Source organism: Pelodiscus sinensis, chromosome 10, assembly GCF_052426305.1.
Source record: "Pelodiscus sinensis isolate ZL-2025 chromosome 10, ASM5242630v1, whole genome shotgun sequence".
In the NCBI taxonomy this organism is placed as follows: Eukaryota; Metazoa; Chordata; order Testudines; family Trionychidae; genus Pelodiscus; species Pelodiscus sinensis.
The window spans coordinates 46332771-46350198 of NC_143061.1; the positions used below are offsets into that span (position 1 = coordinate 46332771).

Here is a 17428-nt window from a genome sequence, read left to right on the forward strand (position 1 = left end):
GGAAGGGTAGGTGGAATAGCAGTAAATGGAATGGTAAAGCCTACTCAAATTATCTCTAGAACCCAGCGGTCTGATGTTATGGATTCCCATTGTGGAAGGAATGGGTACAAACGGTGGGTCAATAGATGGCCATGTTGAATTGGTGCTAGATCGTAAGGGAGGTCTTGCAGACTCACATCTTCAAATTTGCTGCTTGGAGGGTTGGGTAGTTGGTGGGCTGCCCTGGTTGGAGCGCTTCTGGGAGCTTGTTACCTTGGTCTGGTGTCCCCATAGCGCCTCTGTGGTCGATTGTATTGCCCGTATCAGTATCAGTTGTATGTGTTATATGGAATGTATCGTCTGCGTTTGTAGGGCACCATGTACATGCCCAACGTACGAAGTGTGGTCTTAGAATTTTTGCTGTGATGGAACATATCGTCTTTAGTAGCTGCAAACAACTTGAGCTTCTCAAAGAAAGTCTTCTACTTTGGACTGGAGTTCGTGGGGAACTCCGGACGACTGAAGCCAGGAAGCTCTATGCATCACTACCGCCGTAGCTGTCACTCTGATTGAGGTGTCAGCAACATCCATTGTGGTTTGAAGAGCGGTGTGGGTGATCATATGGCTCTCATGAACTATTGCTTTCAAGATGGCTCTTTTGGACTCAGGGAGGTGTGGCATCAGTTCTCCTAGTTTTGAATAATTGTCTAAATCATTATTTGCTAACAGAGAGGAGCAATTTGATATTCTGAGTTGTAGGGAGGACAAGGAGTATATTTTCTTGCCAAACAAGTCTAGCTTTTTGTGGTCTTTGTCTGCGCTGCCCATCCTGTATTGCGGGAGCTTCACTCGTTGTTGTGCTGAGACCACGACTAGGGAGTTAGGTTGTGGATGTGTGAACAGAAAGTCGTTGTCTTTTGATGGAAAAAAGTACTTTCTGTCAATTTTTTTATTAGTTGGTTGAATGGATGCAGGTGTCTTCTGCAAGTTCTCCGAAATTTCCATGACTGCCTCATCTATTGGTAAGGCAATTTTGCTGTGTAATGTAGGATGTAGGTTCTTTAGTAATTGGTACTGTTTCTTTTGCACTTCTTGCAGGGAGACGTGTTGACTTGTTGCTATTCTCTTGAATAGTTCTTGAAACTATTTCAGGTCATCAGTCGCTACAGTGTCTGATGGTACAACGGTGTCATCCAGTTGTGCACTGAGGATATCAGAGTGTGTGACATCTATTGAATGAATGTCTGATTCATTGTCCAAAATTCGTTCCGCCTCCCCCTCCAAATGACTTGCTGGAGGTAGGGGCTGTGGCTGAGGCAAGCTTCTCCAGGATGGAGTGGAGCAAGCTGGGGACCAATGTCAGTGTGGGTCCCAGTGGTCCCAGGGCCCCTACTGCGGTGGATTAGGTGGGGGTGGGTAAGGCCAGTATGGGTGCCATGGGCTCTGCTGTGGTGCAGCCCTGTAGTGGTAGGAGCAAGACCTCCTAGGAGATGCGTACTGCGAGGAGTACGCCATGTGACGATCATCATCAGCCAGAGGAGCTCTTGAAGGGACAACGGTGGTCTACCTGGGAGGGGACTGTCTTGTTGGAGACCTCCCAGGTGCATAAGTCATGGAAGGCAGGCATACATACTGCTGCCTGCTATGAGTGTCAGTTTCCTGCTGGGGCTGCTCTGTAGCAGCCTCAGCTGGCTGCTTATCTGTTTCTGCTGTCGACACCAGTGCAGCATCATGCTGCTTAGCTGTAGCTGGTGCCGGTGTAGCAGGGTGAAAATTCTTCTGCTGCGATGCCGTAGCTTTAATTGGCACGGCAGCCTTAAGCAGTGCTGGGGCTTTTGGCAGCACTTGGGCTTGAAGAGGCGCTGGGGCTGGAAGCAGCACCACGATTTGAAGCGGTGCTGGCTTTTCTTGCCATGCCAGCTGCCTGGAGCGCGTCCGGGACGGCTCAGAAGTGGCACGCATTGGTCCTGGTGCAGAGTGTGAGGATCGTCCCGCTGCCTTACTGGCAGGGGTCCTCATACTGTGCTGTGCCTCTCCTCTGCGTTTCGGGGAGGAGGAGGCTGGAAGAGAGCGGGATTATGAGACTCTCTGACTTGGATCACATCTGGAAGGTGAGAGGGGGGCTCCTGCCGCACTGTCGCCTGTCCCTCAGTAGGCTGTAAAGTCTTTTCAAATAAAATCATTCTCAGGCGGAGCTCTCAGTCTTTCCCGGCTCTCGCCGTGAGTGAACTACAGTGAGTGCAGCTGTGGGGAGAGTGAGATTCCCCCAGGCAGTGAATGTGCTTTGAATGGCAGTCTGAAGCCGGCATAGGCTCGCAGCACTGGTCACATTTTTTAAAACCTGAGGAGCCGGACATGGCCAGTTCTCTCCTCCTTCTCCTTACTCTGTTGTTTGTTTTTCATTGTTTTATTTGTTTTTCTCTGTTGTTATTGCCGTTGTTGTCTGTCTCTTTTATTTATTTGTTTTCTTTTCTTTTTTATTTTGTTGAATAGCTGGGAGAGCCCCGGTTCACCAGGGCCCCGGTTTGAACTGAGTTCAAGTCCCCTGAGGGGGGATTTTCGTTATGTTTATTCTTCTTATTACTAGTTTTGTTTTGTTTTTTGAAAAGAGAAAAGAAGGGAAAACTAACTTGGAATACAACAGGGGAAACAACTGTGCCTAAAAACTAGCTAATGGGGAAATAGTCAGGGAGACTGACAGGGAGCTCCTGTTTGTGCTGTCCACTGACGAGGGCGGTTAAAGAAGAACTGAAAGGGAGGGGATTGAGCACTGCAGGAGGCAGGAAGGGCTTGAGATGCCTCCTGGGCATGCGCAGCCCAACAGGGGAAACTGCTTTACAAGGCTCCGATCTGCAGCTCAGGGTGACCCTTCACCTAGAGTGGAGCACCCACGGGGACATTACTCAAAGAAGAACCTGCTGCTAGGCTCAGGAGAGGCCACACATGTCCTGGCCACACATGCCCGCACTCTGGACACCACAGCACTCGGCCACATGGAGACAGAGCTGCCCCGGGGCATGCCGATGCATCTCATGGGGTCGTTGCCATCAGCCCGGCTGCACTTGCTGCAGGCTGCCATCTGGGGGGTACATTGGGGGGCTGTCATGATCCAGGAGGCCCTGAGGGACTGTGTCCACCCCGAGGAGCCCTCAGAGCCTCCCCGGTCCTCCCCACTGGGGGCTCATACCCCATTCCTCCCTCACTTCCTTCCACTTACCCCTTCCTAGCCCCCCTTCCTGATGTCAAACAAAAGACACGTATGTTCAAAAATAGAAACTGGGTTTATTGAACAAAACTGGGGGGGATGAATCTCTGGAGAGACTGGGAAAAGGAGGTGGGAGAGGGGAAGAGAAAGTGTGGAAGAGGGGAGGGGAAAACCTGGGAGGAGGGAGCTGGAAGGGAGAGCAAAGGGAAGAAGGGAGAGGGGAAGCTCAGGGCTCAGGGTTTGGGGTTCTCACCAGACCAACTTGACTTTTATGCAAACCTGCTCCTGAGTTTGCATGTGGCCTTTGGTGGCCAGGCTGGCAGCTATCCTACCATAGACAGCAGCATTCCTTCATCTAGTGCGGAGATCATGGACGTTGGGGGCATCCCCCCAAATCTGAATAAGGTCCATGATCTCCACCCACCTTCTCCAGCCCTGTCAGGCTCCTGGGAGCTGGCAGACTGTTCCTGGGGAGCGGTGGAGGGCTGGCTGTCAGTGGCTTGCTGGCTCATGTTTTGGGGCCACTGGGTCAGGGGCCCCGGTGGCCACTGCTGGCTCTGAGCTGGCACAGGCACTGTGGCCAGGCTCTCATGGCTCCTTCCACACTCTAGCATGATAAATGTACCAGGCTTTGGTATAAAACTTCCCCCAAAATCTTAAAAACCTAGATCTTGGGAATAAAACTTCCGCTGCCACCACCCAAATGTTGATAAAGAAATCAGGGAAAAGATCATTTGGGAAATCTCACCCCTAAAATAAAAATCAGGGCACACAAGTAACCAATGCCAGGTTAATAAAAAGAAAAGAAAGAACTTTTATTATTACAACAATATTCCTGTTGCAGGCATAATGACTAGATGGGAAGGTAACAAAATATACTCATGGAGAAACTCCATGGGCCTAGAACTTAGTTACAAAGAAAAGCCAAAACATCTTTTAAACAGTGCCAGATCTCAGATCCCATACCCAACCCTTAAAACAATAAAGCCTAACGAAACTACCTAAACTTTACCCTACTTACAGAAAATGAAGAATGGTGTCTTGGAGAGAGAGAGCCATGCTTGTCCCTCTCTGTAGCAGCAGAGAACACACAGAGACACAAAAGGAGAAAGGAAAAAAAACCAAATTCCTTTGTCCCAGTTTGAAAGTCCCACCTACATTCCTACTGCTCACTCCACCTGGCTAGGTGTAGTTAACTCCTTAACCCCCAGGCTGCTGGCTAAACCTCATGACACAGGCTCTACCCCTTTAATGGCTCTGGGGCTGGAGGAGAGGAGAGTAAGTTTTCCTGGTTGTACCCAGAGTGGCCACCAGGGCTCCCTGGGAAGGGCTGGAGGACCCCTAATTCGAAATAAGTGTCTATACAGCACTTACTTTGAATTAGCTATTTTGAATTTGGTGTTACTCCTCGTAGAATGAGGTTTACCAAATTCAAAATAAGGGCTCCACTATTTCAATTTTATTTTGAAATAGTAGTTTGCCTATGAAGACGCTATTAAAATTAATTCGAAATAAGGGGTGTTATTTTGTATTAACTTTGTAGTGTAGACATACCCTAACTTTCATTGTTAAGCTGGTTGCTTCTCTCTCTATCCTTCTCTTTCGCTCACTCTTCCTCAAGAGGTGTTGTTTTGGCTTCCCCATTGGCTCTGCAACAACGCCTCTTGTACCCAAGCTAAAGATCCCTGTAGTGCCCAAAGTCCTGTGAGGTTTGCTCATCGTGTGGTTTACCAGTAAATGACTGTGGTGTGAAAGTGGGGATAGGGAAGTGCTGAACCTGGGGGCATATGAGGAGGGCAGTTTAAAGTGCTGTTTAATCCAGCCCATTGAGTACAAAGGCACATGAGGGTGCAGTGTGGCATTGCTGTTAAACCCAGCCAGCTGAGTACACGGACATATGAGGGGGTCAGCTTGTGAGTGCTGATTACCCAGTCCTCTCAGACATGCTCTGTTAGGGTATGTCTACACTACCCCCCCAGTTCAAACTAGCGGGGTAATGTAGTCATACAGAGTTGCAAATGAAGCCCGGGATTTGAATTTCCTGGGCTTCATTTGCATAAAGCCAACCGGCGCCATTTTTAAATGCCGGCTAGGTCGGACCCCGTGCCACGTGTAGCCGCATGGCACGGGGTCCGACCTAGCCGGAATTTAAAAATGGCGCCGGCCGGCTTTATGCAAATGAAGCCCAGGAAATTCAAATCCCGGGCTTCATTTGCAACTCCGTATGACTACATTACCCCCCTAGTTCGAACTAGGGGGGTAGTGTAGATATACCCTTAATGGGTATGAGTGTTGGTGTGTGTTGCTAAGGTGGTAAGAACCCCATCCTGAGGAACTTAGTTCCTTCAGGAGAGCTGCAGTGGGAGGGGGAATTGGCAGCAGGAAGAATTCAGCTCCATATGAGAGCACAAGTAAGCACAAGCAGCACACTGATAGAATTGTTAACCTCCCCCAGTCCCATAAGAGTAACCCCAATAAATGAGCATATCCCAGAGTACTGGGCAAATCTGGTAACAACTCTCCTGCCCCCCCTCCTATGGCCATTGCCCACCCTGCTATGCCTCTAATCCCTCCCCATGCCTTGCCTCTGCTCCTTCCCTTCCCAATGCCCATCCCCAAGCTATGCCTATGCCCACTTTTTCCTGCCTCCTGCCAACCCTGACCCCACTCTAGCTGCGCTTCCTGTCCACCTCTTTGTGGCCCCCCAGACCCACACATCCCCACGAGGTCCCCGCACCTGAGGTGGGACTTTGAGCCACCCCACTCCTGCTCCCACTCCTGATCCTTCCTCCCAGTCCTGAGTCCCCCCTCCCAGTTCACACTTCCCCCCTCCCCTTGCCTACCTTTTCTTACTATTGAATAAAGAAAGACTCATTTTGTTGTGAAAGCAAACAGGTGTGTTTATTGGGAGGCAGGAAAGGGCAAGAGGAGGAGGTGAGAAGGGAAAGGAAAAGAGCTGAAAGGCAGAGGCCACTGTTGGTGAGGCCCTGGGGAGAGTTACTGGGGTGTCTAAGACAGCCTCTCCCTCGGGGCCTCCCGGATGCACACCCTGGCCTGGTAGCCCTGGCTCATAACAGCTGTCTGGGGCTGCTCGAGCATACGGCTCTCAAGGCCACCATCTGCCCCTCACCCTGGGCCAGCTGGCAGCTGCTGGAGGAGGAGGGGGATAAACCCGGCAAGCCACTCCTGGGAGCAGCTGCCGGAGTTCTGGCTCTGCACGGCCCTTTCTCCCCCCCACTCCAGAGGCAGAGAGAAGGAGGCTGGGGGGGGGGGGTAGTTGCCCCGCACCCCGGACGCCACGCTAGGGTGGGTGGGGACCAGAGAGCGCACGCTGCGGCTGAGCAGCTCTCTCTAAACTTCAGCTGAAGCAGCCAGCGGGGTGGGAGGAGCAGTGGTTTTCAATCAGGGTATGTTCCTCTGTGCCTGGCTGGGGCTGGGTGAGGGGGAATGCTTCCTCCCGCCCCCCGCCAGGGGAGCGCTGGGACTGGAGCGCACGCTGCTCTTGGGAGCTGCTGGCCGGCTAAGTGCTGCTGCCGGCTCCAAACTGCGAGCTGAAGCAGCCAGCTGGGTGGGAGGAGCAGTGGTTTTCAAGGTATGTTCCTCTGGTGCTTGGCTGGGCGGGGGGGGGGGAGGATTTGATTGGGGGACTGCTCCCCCCGGCACTGGGGGTGCCTTCCTCTGGGAGAGGAGGGGTGCGTGCATGGGGTGCAATGCTCCCCCATTCACCTTCAAAGAGGGACCTTCCAAAAGCAGGCTCTTGCTGCTTACTCCCAAGGCATCCATAAGTCCAGCCTTCTTTCAATGAGCCCACTTCACAGGTCCCATTGTTCTTATTGTTCTTGAATCTGGCTTCCACCTTTCTCCAACCATTGCAAGTGCTCAGAGATGCTTTCCTTCCATGCCTTATCCAGTCATACCTCATTCACTCAACAGGACAATCAGTTTAGCAAAGGGGGGGGGGAGTACAAAGTTTACAAGATTTTTATGTAAAAAGGCTTAATACAATCCTATGTTTCTATGTTCTGTAAAAGTATACAAAGTTTCTATGAAAGGACATAATACAATCCATAGTAACAAATTTGGCCTTTGCCCAGGGCACAAAACACCCTTGCTACGCCTCTCGCACAGACCCACTTAAACAGCCGTGCTCCACATGGTGGGTCTGGGGGGGCGGGACTTCTCCCCACCCCCATGTTCCTGCTAATGGGAGCCAAAGCTGGTGCGGGGACTTCAGTAAAATTAGCACCACAAGGCCCAGCTCCAGGCCTGGCACGTGGTCTGGAGCCCCGGAAACAGCTGGGGCCAGGGCTGTGGGGACTTCTGGGGCCCAATCACAGTCTCCAGCCCTGCAAACTGGAAGGTAGAAGGTGGGGGAGGGAGAGGAAGGGGCTTAGGTCAGGAGAAGAAAGGGGAAGGTACCAAGGGACAGGGTGGAGGAGAGACAAATGCCAGGGGGCCAAGTGGAGACAATGAGGAAAAGGGCAGGAGGGGAGGTGTCAGTGGGAGGGGGAACAGGGTGATGCTGGGAGAGGAGAGAGTAAGGACATTGAAGGCTAGAGGGGGGAGGGGAAGGTGCTGGGAGAAGGCTTGAAGGAAGGGGTGGGCATGAGGAAGGCGGGGATGGAGCAAGTCATGTGTGAGGGTACAGGGGCATGAGGGGAATGGGGGCAGAGGGTGGTGAGGGAAAGGGGGTATCAGGGAAAAAGGGGGAAAAGGGGGCAGGGGCAGTGAGGGAAGGGGAAGGCACCAGGAGGGTGCAGGGGTAAGGGAAGGTGCAGGTGCCACAGGATTCTGGGGGTGATGCAGAAGGACAGACACCTGCAGGAGAGAGACCATTCTACTCATGGGAGTAAACTCTTAGGCTGTGTCTACATTGGCACTCTTTTCCGTAAAAGGGATGCTAATGAGACACTTCGGAATTGCAAATGCCGCGGGGGATTTAAATATCAAGTAGGAATAAGGGATCTTCCAGAAAAGGGTTTATTTTCCTCAAGATCCCGTCTAGACTGGTGCTTTTCTCCGGCAAAACCCCGAGCCGGAAAAAAGCGGCAGCCATATTCATGCAAATGCCGCGGGGAATATTTAAATCCCCCGCGGCATTTGCAATTCTGAAGTGTCTCATTAGCATCCCTTTTACGGAAAAGGGTGCCAATGTAGACACAGCCTTGGGGTATGTCTACACTAGCCCCCTAGTTCGAACTAGGGAGGCTAATGTAGGTATTTGAAGTTGCAAATCAAGCCCGGGATTTAAATATCCCATGCTTTGTCATGTTACTGAATTTTAAGGAAGTAGCCAGATCACTGCTGCACCCATGGGGATGGGGGGGGGGGTGTTGGCCCCAAAAGTGGCACAAAGGGGAAAATGTGAGGTGTCAAATAGAAACTTACTTTCTTCTGATTCTCTGTATGCTACTCATGTGATTGTATAATGTCTGTGGGTGAAGTTATAAGCATGTACTTTGTATGAGTACTGAATATTTCTCTATGGGTATGTCTACATTACAATGTTAGTTCGAACTAATGGACGTTAGTTCGAACTAACATTCATAGCCGCTACACTAGCGCTCCGCTAGTTCGAATTTGAATCGAACTAGCGGAGCGCTTAGTTCGAACTAGGAAAACCTCATTTTACGAGGATTAAGCCTAGTTCGAACTTACTAGTTCGAATTAAGGGGTGTGTAGCCCCTTAATTCGAACTAGTGGGAGGCTAGCCCTCCCCAGCTTTCCCTGGTGGCCACTCTGGCCAACACCAGGGAAAATCTATGCCCCCCTCCCGGCCCCGGACCCCTTAAAGGGGCACGGGCTGGCTACGGTGTCCGTGCCAGGTGCAAGCCTGCCAGCACCCAGCCAGCAGACCCTGCACCTGGCACGGCACAGAGCCACCCACCCGATGTCCCCCAGCCCACCCCCTTTTCCCGGGACCAGGCTGGCGGCTCCCGGGAGCTTGCCCGGGACCGCAAGAGGCGGGCACCTTCCTGGGCTAGTGCAGACATTGTGGACCTCGTCCACGATCTCCGCACTAGGCACAGGAAAGTGGCCGTCTAGGGCAGGAGAGCTGCCAGCCTGGCCACCCAGGAGCAGGTGTGCATGAAAATCAAGGGGGTCCACTGAGACCCCCGACCCTGAGCCCTGAGCTTACAATGGTCGTCCTGGGTCAGACCAAAGGTCCATCTAGCCCAGTAGCCTGTCTGCCGACAGCGGACAACCCTAGGGATCCTGGAGGGGATGGACCGAAGACAGTGACCAAGCCATTTGTCTCGTGCCATCCCTCTCCAGCCTTCCACAAACTTTGGGCAGGGACACCACTCCTACCCCCTGGCTAAGACTACTCCATGGACCCAACCTCCATGACTTGATCTCACTTCCCTTTAAACTCTGTTCTAGTTATAGCCTTCACAGCCTCCTGCAGCAAGGAGTTCCACAGGTTGACTCTTTGCTTCGTGAAGAACAACTTTCTCTTACTAGTTTGAAGCTTGCTACCCATTCCTTTCCTTTGGTGTCCTCTAGTCCTTCTTTATGGGAACTCATGAAGAACTTTTCTGTATGCACCCTCTCCACCCAACCCCTGCTTTTAGAGACCTCTATCCTGTCCCTGCTCCATCTCCTCTTTTCTAAGCTGAACAGTCCCAGTCTCTGTAGCCTCTCTTCATCTGGGACCTGTTCCCAACCCCTGATCATATTAGTTGCCCTCCCCTCTTCCAGCCTTTCTCTTCCCCTCTCCCACCTCCTTTTCCCAGTCTCCCCCAGTTTTGTTCAATAAAGACAGAGTCAATGTTGTAAGAAACATTATCTTTATTTTGTACATCAACAAGAAGGGGGGCTAGGGAAGGGTAAGTGGAAGGAGGTGAGGGAGGAATGGGGTACGAGCCCCCGATGGGGCTGTCTCTGCGGGCTTCTGGGGGTGGAAGCTCTCCTGGAGCCCCCCAATTGTCCCCTCTCCCCAGATGGCAGCCTGCGGCAAGTGCAGCCGGTCTGATGGCCGAGTGCTGTGATGTGCCCAGTGTGGGCACTCCGGGCACTCCAAGCCAGGACTGGTTTTCAAGCAGGACACCCCTGAGAACTGTCTGTCCGGGGTGGGAGTCGGGTCCCTTTAAGCGCAGCCCTCGGCTAGCCTGAGACAGCAACTCCACGCTCTAAGTCCTCCTCTGATGCCCTGCCAGCACTGCTTCCGGCCATCCTTAAGCCCTGTTCATGGTCCACTCAATGTGGACTTGCTAGTTCGAATTAGCAAAACGCTAATTCGAACTAGTTTTTAATTCTAGACGCGTTAGTTCGAATTAGCTTAGTTCGAATTAACTAATTCGAACTAAGTTAGTTCGAACTAACTCTGTAGTGTAGACATACCCTATATGTGGTTGAGTAATGAGCCAGGAATGTTTGCCTATTGACATGCTAATGAGCAAGTCTCCAGGGAACAATGGATCTCTGGAGGCCAAAGACACACCTGGCCACTGGCCAAGTGACTCTAGCCAGTTGGAAAGAAACCTGGAAGGATGGATAAATAGGCGATGTGGCCGACTCCATGTTGGTTTTCAGATCTGCTTCTGACCCCAGATGCGGCCTTGCAGGGAATCACGAGCCGGGAAGAACTGTGGACCCATCCTGCCATAGGATGTGCAACAAGAACTTTTAAGCCAGCAGCTATAACATCTCTGCTAGAGCCTGCATCGAGAACTGGGAGATTCGATGCATGTAATGTATAATACTTTAACAACCTTACTCTCATGCTTTTCTTTCTTATAATAAACCTTTAGATTGTAGATTCTAAAGGATTGGCTCAGCATGATTTGTGGGTGAGATCCAGAGAGTAAATTGATCTGGGAACTGTGGCTGGTTTCTTGGAACCAGACAGAACTTGTTTGGGGTAGGTGGGATTGGGTTCTAAGACCCCCTCTCCTGTGTATGAGGCCTGGGGCCATCTAGGGCACAGATATTGCTGGGGTGTCGGAGGAGTTTTTCTCGTGAGGCTTCAGGCAGGCAGCTGAAGCACTCTGTGAGACTGGTTTGTGTCCTGTTTGGGAAAGTCTCCAGTCTGGGGTCTGTAAGGAGCCCTGAATTTGAGCAATTCGCCCTGAGAAGACACCCTCAGCTGTGCCCAGATTCAGCCCGGTCCGTCACACGTTTGATTTTCATCTTCCCGGCTGGTCGCCATTTTTGAAATGTACAAGTCCGGACTAACTGCCCGCCTCTACACGTGGCAGGGACCCGGTATTTCGAATTAAAGCCCTAGTTAGAACCACCTGTTAAACCTCATTCCAGGGTCCCTGCCGCATGTAGACGCGGGCAGTTAGTCCGGACTTGTACATTTCAAAAATGGCAGCCGGCTGGGAAGATGAAAATCAAGTGCAGGATATTTGAATCCCGGGCTTGATTTGCAACTTCGAATGCCTACATCAGCCTCCGTAGTTCGAACTAGGGGACTAGTGTGGACATACGCTTAGAGGGAACACTTCCCCCCCAGCCTCTCTTCCCCCCGCCCTCGAGTTAATGACACACACATTGGGTTAACTGACTTGCTGTGGATGAACCTGCCCTCCCATTGTCCTCACATGGGAAGTCTCTGGTGCCCTCCTAGGAGATGAAAATGCCCTGGGGTTTGGGCTCCTCCCGAGGAAGCCACCCCACCCCGCAGGAAGCTGCGCAAGCTTCATTTGTGCGTGCACCCTCCCCGGATAAAAAAAGCGGGAGGGCGGCCAAACTTTTTTTGCTTGGGGACACAGGAAAAGGGGGAGAGGCACGCAGGGGTGATGTCACGGGGAGAGCCATTCTCAACCCATTTCCTGGGCCTATTTTGATTGCCAGTCCGCCCCTGCCTGTACTGTGTGGTGCCTCAAATGGGGAGGAGGGGGAGGAGAGAAATGCATCAGTTGCTGGTTCCTAAAAGATACCAAAGGGGTATCTTAGAACTGGCCCATGACCATCCATGGGCCGGGCATCTGGGACAAGAAAAGATGAGCCAAAGAATAATGCAAAAGTTTTTTTGGCCTGGAATATATATAGAGATAAAAGTTTTGTGAGTCCTGCCTCGACTGCCAGAAGACAGCCCCCGGGCTGGTACCCAAGGCACCCCCCTAGTCCTTCTACCGATCAAAGGAGTCCCCTTCAAGTGGGTTGCCCTAGACCTGGTGGGGCTAGTAGAAAGGTCTAGGACTGGCTTCCAATATATTTTGGTCCTTTTGGACTATGCAACACAATACCCCGAGGCTGTCCCGTTGAGGAACACCAGTGCAAGCACAATAGCAAGAGAATTAGTGAAGATAGTCTCACGAGTGGGGATCCCTCAGGAGATATTGACAGACCAAGGGGCTAACCTTGCAGGGCGCGTAATGGGAGAGCTGCATAAGCTATTAAGCATCAAAACATTGAGGACATCGGTTTACCACCCCCAGACAGATGGCCTCATTAAGAGGTTTAACTGGACTCTTAAAAGTATGCTCTGTCACTTTGTGGAGGGAAACCCAAGAGACTGGGACCAGCTTTTGCTGGAGTTACTGTTCGCCATATGGGAGGTCCCGCAGTCCTCCACAGGGTTCTCCCCATTCGAACTATTATACGGGCGGCAGCCCCGGGGATCTTGGACTTACTAAAGGAGGAATGGGAAGAACAATCCACAAGGGGTAGGGCGCTGTACATTATATGTTAGCCCTCCGGGAGAGGTTAAGGCAGCTGGAAGAGTTTGCAAAAACAAACTTGCTCCAGGCTCAGGAAAGTCAAGCACAGGAATATAATAAGGGGGCCCGGGTACGTGTGTTTGAACCTGGGGACCGGGTGATCTTGTTACTTCCATCTCAAGAGTCCATCTATTAGCAAGGTGGCAAGGGCCATATGAAGTCCTACGCTGGGTGGGGGAGATAGACTACAAAGTTTGCACCCTAGGGCGAAGGCAGAAAAAGAAAATCTACAATGTTAATCTTCTTAAGAGATGGACCCCTAGAGAGGCGATGATGATTGACCCCTGCCCACCAGGGCTGGAATTGGGGCCTTGGGGGGAGGGAAGAGGGCAACATCGAAGATGCCCCGACCCTGAGAACTGGAGGAAATCCAGGCAACAAGAAGAACTATAGCAGCTGCTTGGACGCTTTCAGTGGTACTATCAGAGATACCCAGGAAAATAACTCTGACATATCAATAATTGATGGACTGTGAGGGAAACTGGTGGCGGGTTTGAGACTCAGCCCATTCCGACTCGAGTGTGCCATAGCTCAGGGAACACGGGGTATAGAAGGTTGATGGTCAGGGTGTCTATAGAGGAGTAATAAAAGGAGTAACGCGCACGCCTCTTAAGTCTTCTAGTTTACAGGGTGCAGCAGCCAGATTGGAGCAGCTTCAGCCACAGAGAGGGTCCTGAGAAGGAGCTCAGGGTCCACATCCACGAAGAAGAGGTAGGCTACTAGCAGCAAATGATGCAAGAACTGCAGCATAGCCATGTGGGGCCATTGCCTGCCCGGGGCAGCTCCGGCTCCATAGCACTCAACAGGAAAAAGCTGTGGCGCCCCAAAAAAGAGCAGGGCAACTGCAGCAGGCACTGCTGAAGCTTTGCTGTCTCTCAAAGAGGTCCTCAAGCAGGCAGCAGCAGCAGAGAAATGGCTGTCCAGGGGGGTCCTTTTAAGCATGTGTCTCTGTAAGTATCTGGCACTAGCCCTTGGAAGCAACTGGTTCCGGGTGGCCTTTTTTGCGAGAGAGCATCGTATGAGTCTGGATACTCTTTTGCACAAAATCACATTGCTTTTTCAATGCACTTTTGCAGTGTGGATGCTCTCTTGCGCAAGAAGCCTGTAGTCTAATATAGCCTGAGGGTTTTGCTAATATAACTATCCCAATAAAACTGAATACATAGGCATGGTCTGAAAGACTTGCTTCTCACTGGCTACTCACTGGGCCAAACTCAGGCAGAATTGTACCTGCTCATATGAGGACTGAGCTTAGTTCATCATCATTAAGTGATGGCTGCCTAGCGAGAAGTCCATGGGGCACCCCGTTTCAGAAGGTAACTGGTAATAAAACCCCAGGGAGTAGGTAAATGATGACCATCGGATATGTTTTGTCAATACATGTTTTTGACAGAAAATGCCATTTTTTGTCTAAACCAAACAATTGAGAAAAAAGTGTTGATTGTGACAATTTCATCTAGCAGGAAAACCCCCTAAACCAAATATTCAACATTGAACCAAGGTCAACACTCTCAGAATGGAATGGTTTGATTTTTTTTTCAAAATGACCCTTAAAAAAACACTATGTATTTTTAGAGAAAAAACATTTTTCAGAGTTTAAAAAGGTCAATGTCTGAATGAAATATTTTAGTTTTATTGAAAAGAGATTCTTCAATTAGTGCCAAATGATTATTTTAAAATGTTGTTTGGTTGCATATTTTTTTAATTGCAGGAATTTTAAAAAGATATTTTGCTTTGGAATATTTTTCAAAATAATGATTTTCTCTGAAACAGAAAATCTGATTCCTGCCCATCTCTAGCTACATGTTCCCTCCCAGGTCCAGAGCTCTTGGTCCCTGGGATGCTCAGATTCTGGGTTTGGGGCAAACAGACCCCCAGAAAAATCAGTCAGGGGCCACACACAAGTGAGAAACAAAAAAGACAAACAAACCTCACTGATGTGGCCCTGGACTGAGAAAGAGAAAGACACTCCCCACATTCCCCTCGCACAGCATAGTCTAGGGGGCCCAGACTAGCAGATTTTTTTGTCTGTGTGCTCCAGGCCTATGGTGGGACAACGGCGGGAGCTGCATTGCCAGCACAAGCTCCCCTATACTGAGGGGAGTCTCAAATCTTGGGAGGCCAGGGTGTGGCAAGCCAGAGGTCGCATCCAGCTCCTGGGCTTTAGGTTCCCCACCCCGTGCTAGTGCCACTCCAGCAGCCTGTGCAGGGTCCTCCTTGCCTTTTTCACCTCTTCAGCAGCAGGCTCCAGCCTCGGGGCTCCCTTCCCAGCAGTACCAGGACTTAGAGTCCCACAACTCCACTACCCTAACCAGGACTAGCAAATTACAGTAAAACATTCCACTGACTCCCACCAGTTCTATCAGCTTTAAAATTCCACTTTTCTAAGTGCTCTATAATCTGAAAGATTCCTCTGAATTGTTTGGAAATTTACTTCCTGGGGATTCAGAGTCACTAGTGATCCACATTTGGGTCATTTGACCAAGTGACCCCTCGAGGGACCTCCTCTATTCTGTTCCCTTCTGAGCTACAGAGAGCAAGGTACAAAATGTTTGGATGAATCACAGATCTGATCGTTCAAAAGCTTCAGAAAGGTTGCTGAGTTGGTCTGTAACTGGAAAAACTTAAAAAACAACTAATAGTCTAGCAGCACCTTAGACTAACAAGGGGGAGAGAAGGGGGAAAATAGTGAATTAGAGCCTTCAAGTTACAAGAAGCTGATAGAGAAAGTGCAAATTGTTTACTTGGTTAAATCATTAGGGTGTGGAAGGTAGTGTGCTAGCCAGGTAATGTCTTTATTCATACCTTTTTGGTGGCTCTCAAACTTGCAAATGAAGCTAACTTCCAACCCTTCTCTATGTATTTGGCTTGTGGAATCTGATTGTCTTCATTGAGACAGATCAGGGGTGGCCAACCCATGCAGTTCTTTGCTCAAAGAAATGCGTCTCTTGCTAGTTTTGGAGCCACACACCCAGACTGCTCAGGGCCACTCTGCACATGCACCCCAGTACCTGGAGGGTGAAGTGTGTGGCTGCAGTGGCAGCAGCTCCGGTGAGACACAGGCATTGGGTTAGAGGGTGGGTCGGGAGGGGGGGCTAGATCTGGGGGAGGGAAGGAGAAAGGGACTGGGTTAGAGTGGGGGGCTAGGGGTGCTTGGCACTGTGGGAGGGGGAGGGCATTGGATTAGAGCGGCTGAGAGGGCTGAAGCACCTTAAACTCAAAGGCTACGTCTAGACTGGCATGATTTTCCGCGAATGCTTTTAACGGAAAAGTTTTTTTTTGCGCAAAAGCATCCATGGCCAATCTAGACATGCTTTTGTGCAAAAAAGCCCCAATCGCCATTTTCGCAATCAGGGCTTTTTTGAACAAAACAAATCTGAGCTGTCTACACTGACTCTTTTGCACAAAAGTTTTGTGCAAAAGGACTTTTGCCCAAACAGGAGCAGCATAGTTTTTCCGCAAGAAGCACTGATTTCAGACAGTAGGAAGTCAGTGTTCTTGCGGAAATTCAAGCAGCCAGTGTAGACAGCTGACAAGTTTTTCCACAAAAGCAATTGCTTTTGTGGAAAAACTTGCCAGTCTAGACACAGCCAAAGTCTTCATGGATGTAGAATAAGGCAGCCAGCACAGATGTCATATTTAAATTCCGGGGGAGGGGGCCTTGTGGCAGCCCCAATCAGCTTCACCTGGACCTTAATTGATTTGCAGGTACCCTGTCTCAGCTGCCCCTAATTAGCCAGGATTGCTGCTGTTTCCTGTGCTACAGCAGCCTCTTTTCCCTTCCACCAAGCTCTTGAACGGGCTGTATCGCCCCGCTTTGTCTCTGACTTGGAGGTGGAAAGAGCAACCACTCTTCCACTGAGCACAGCAGGCTGCTGGTCTGGGCTTGTTGTGCTTTTTCCTTCCCTGCACCCCTCCCCTCCACTTTTTGGGAGGGGTGTGTGGGGGGGCCACTGGGGTTGTGGCAGGCAGGCCCTGGCTACATTCTGGGCCAGGTCCCCTCTTCTTTCTGCCTGCTCTGTCTGCAGGCAGCCTTTCCCCATCCCCACCCCTCAGCTGGCTGCAGGAGCTGCTGGGGGTGTGGGGGTGGACAGGGGGGACTTTGCTGCCTCACCCTGGTGGGGGGAGCGGGACCCCCATTTTCCATCTTTTTGGGGACTGCCTGGCCCCTTTTTCACAGTTGCAGGCCTGAACTTCACCGTTCCTGCAGCTGCTACTCCCTCTGGAGTGGAGGAGGTAAGGGGGCTGCTTTACAGCAGCTCCTGGGGTTCTTAATTCCCCTCCACAAGTTTGTGGGGGGGGGGGGTGAGTGTTTGTGAGGGGTCTTTTGCCATCTGGGCCCCTAGGTGGCAGCTGGCACAGCTTTTGTGGGGTGCTGGGACTGGGGGTGGTTCCCTCTGCTCCCTGCTGTCTCCCCTGCATTTCTGCTGCTGCTGTTGCTGCTCCCTCCCCAGCCTCAGGTGCTGCGGGGGCCATCTCCTTCCTTGGCCTCACTGCTTGCCTCCCCGCCCCTCCCTTGCTCTGGTGAGTCCTGCCGCAGGTACAGTGAACCTGCCACTCAGGCGCCCGTGGG

General features: G+C 51.2%; 1 protein-coding gene across 1 annotated transcript in view; it reads left to right on the plus strand.

Annotated features, from left to right (window-relative positions):
- LOC142830745 (uncharacterized) overlaps positions 1-10927 on the plus strand; it is a 54835-nt gene extending 43908 nt beyond the window's left edge. Inside the window, exon 4 of the mRNA XM_075937499.2 lies at positions 10721-10927. The gene's annotated coding sequence lies outside the window, so the exon portion shown is untranslated. The remainder of the gene's footprint in view (positions 1-10720) is intronic.
- Positions 10928-17428: the final 6501 nt, after the last annotated feature.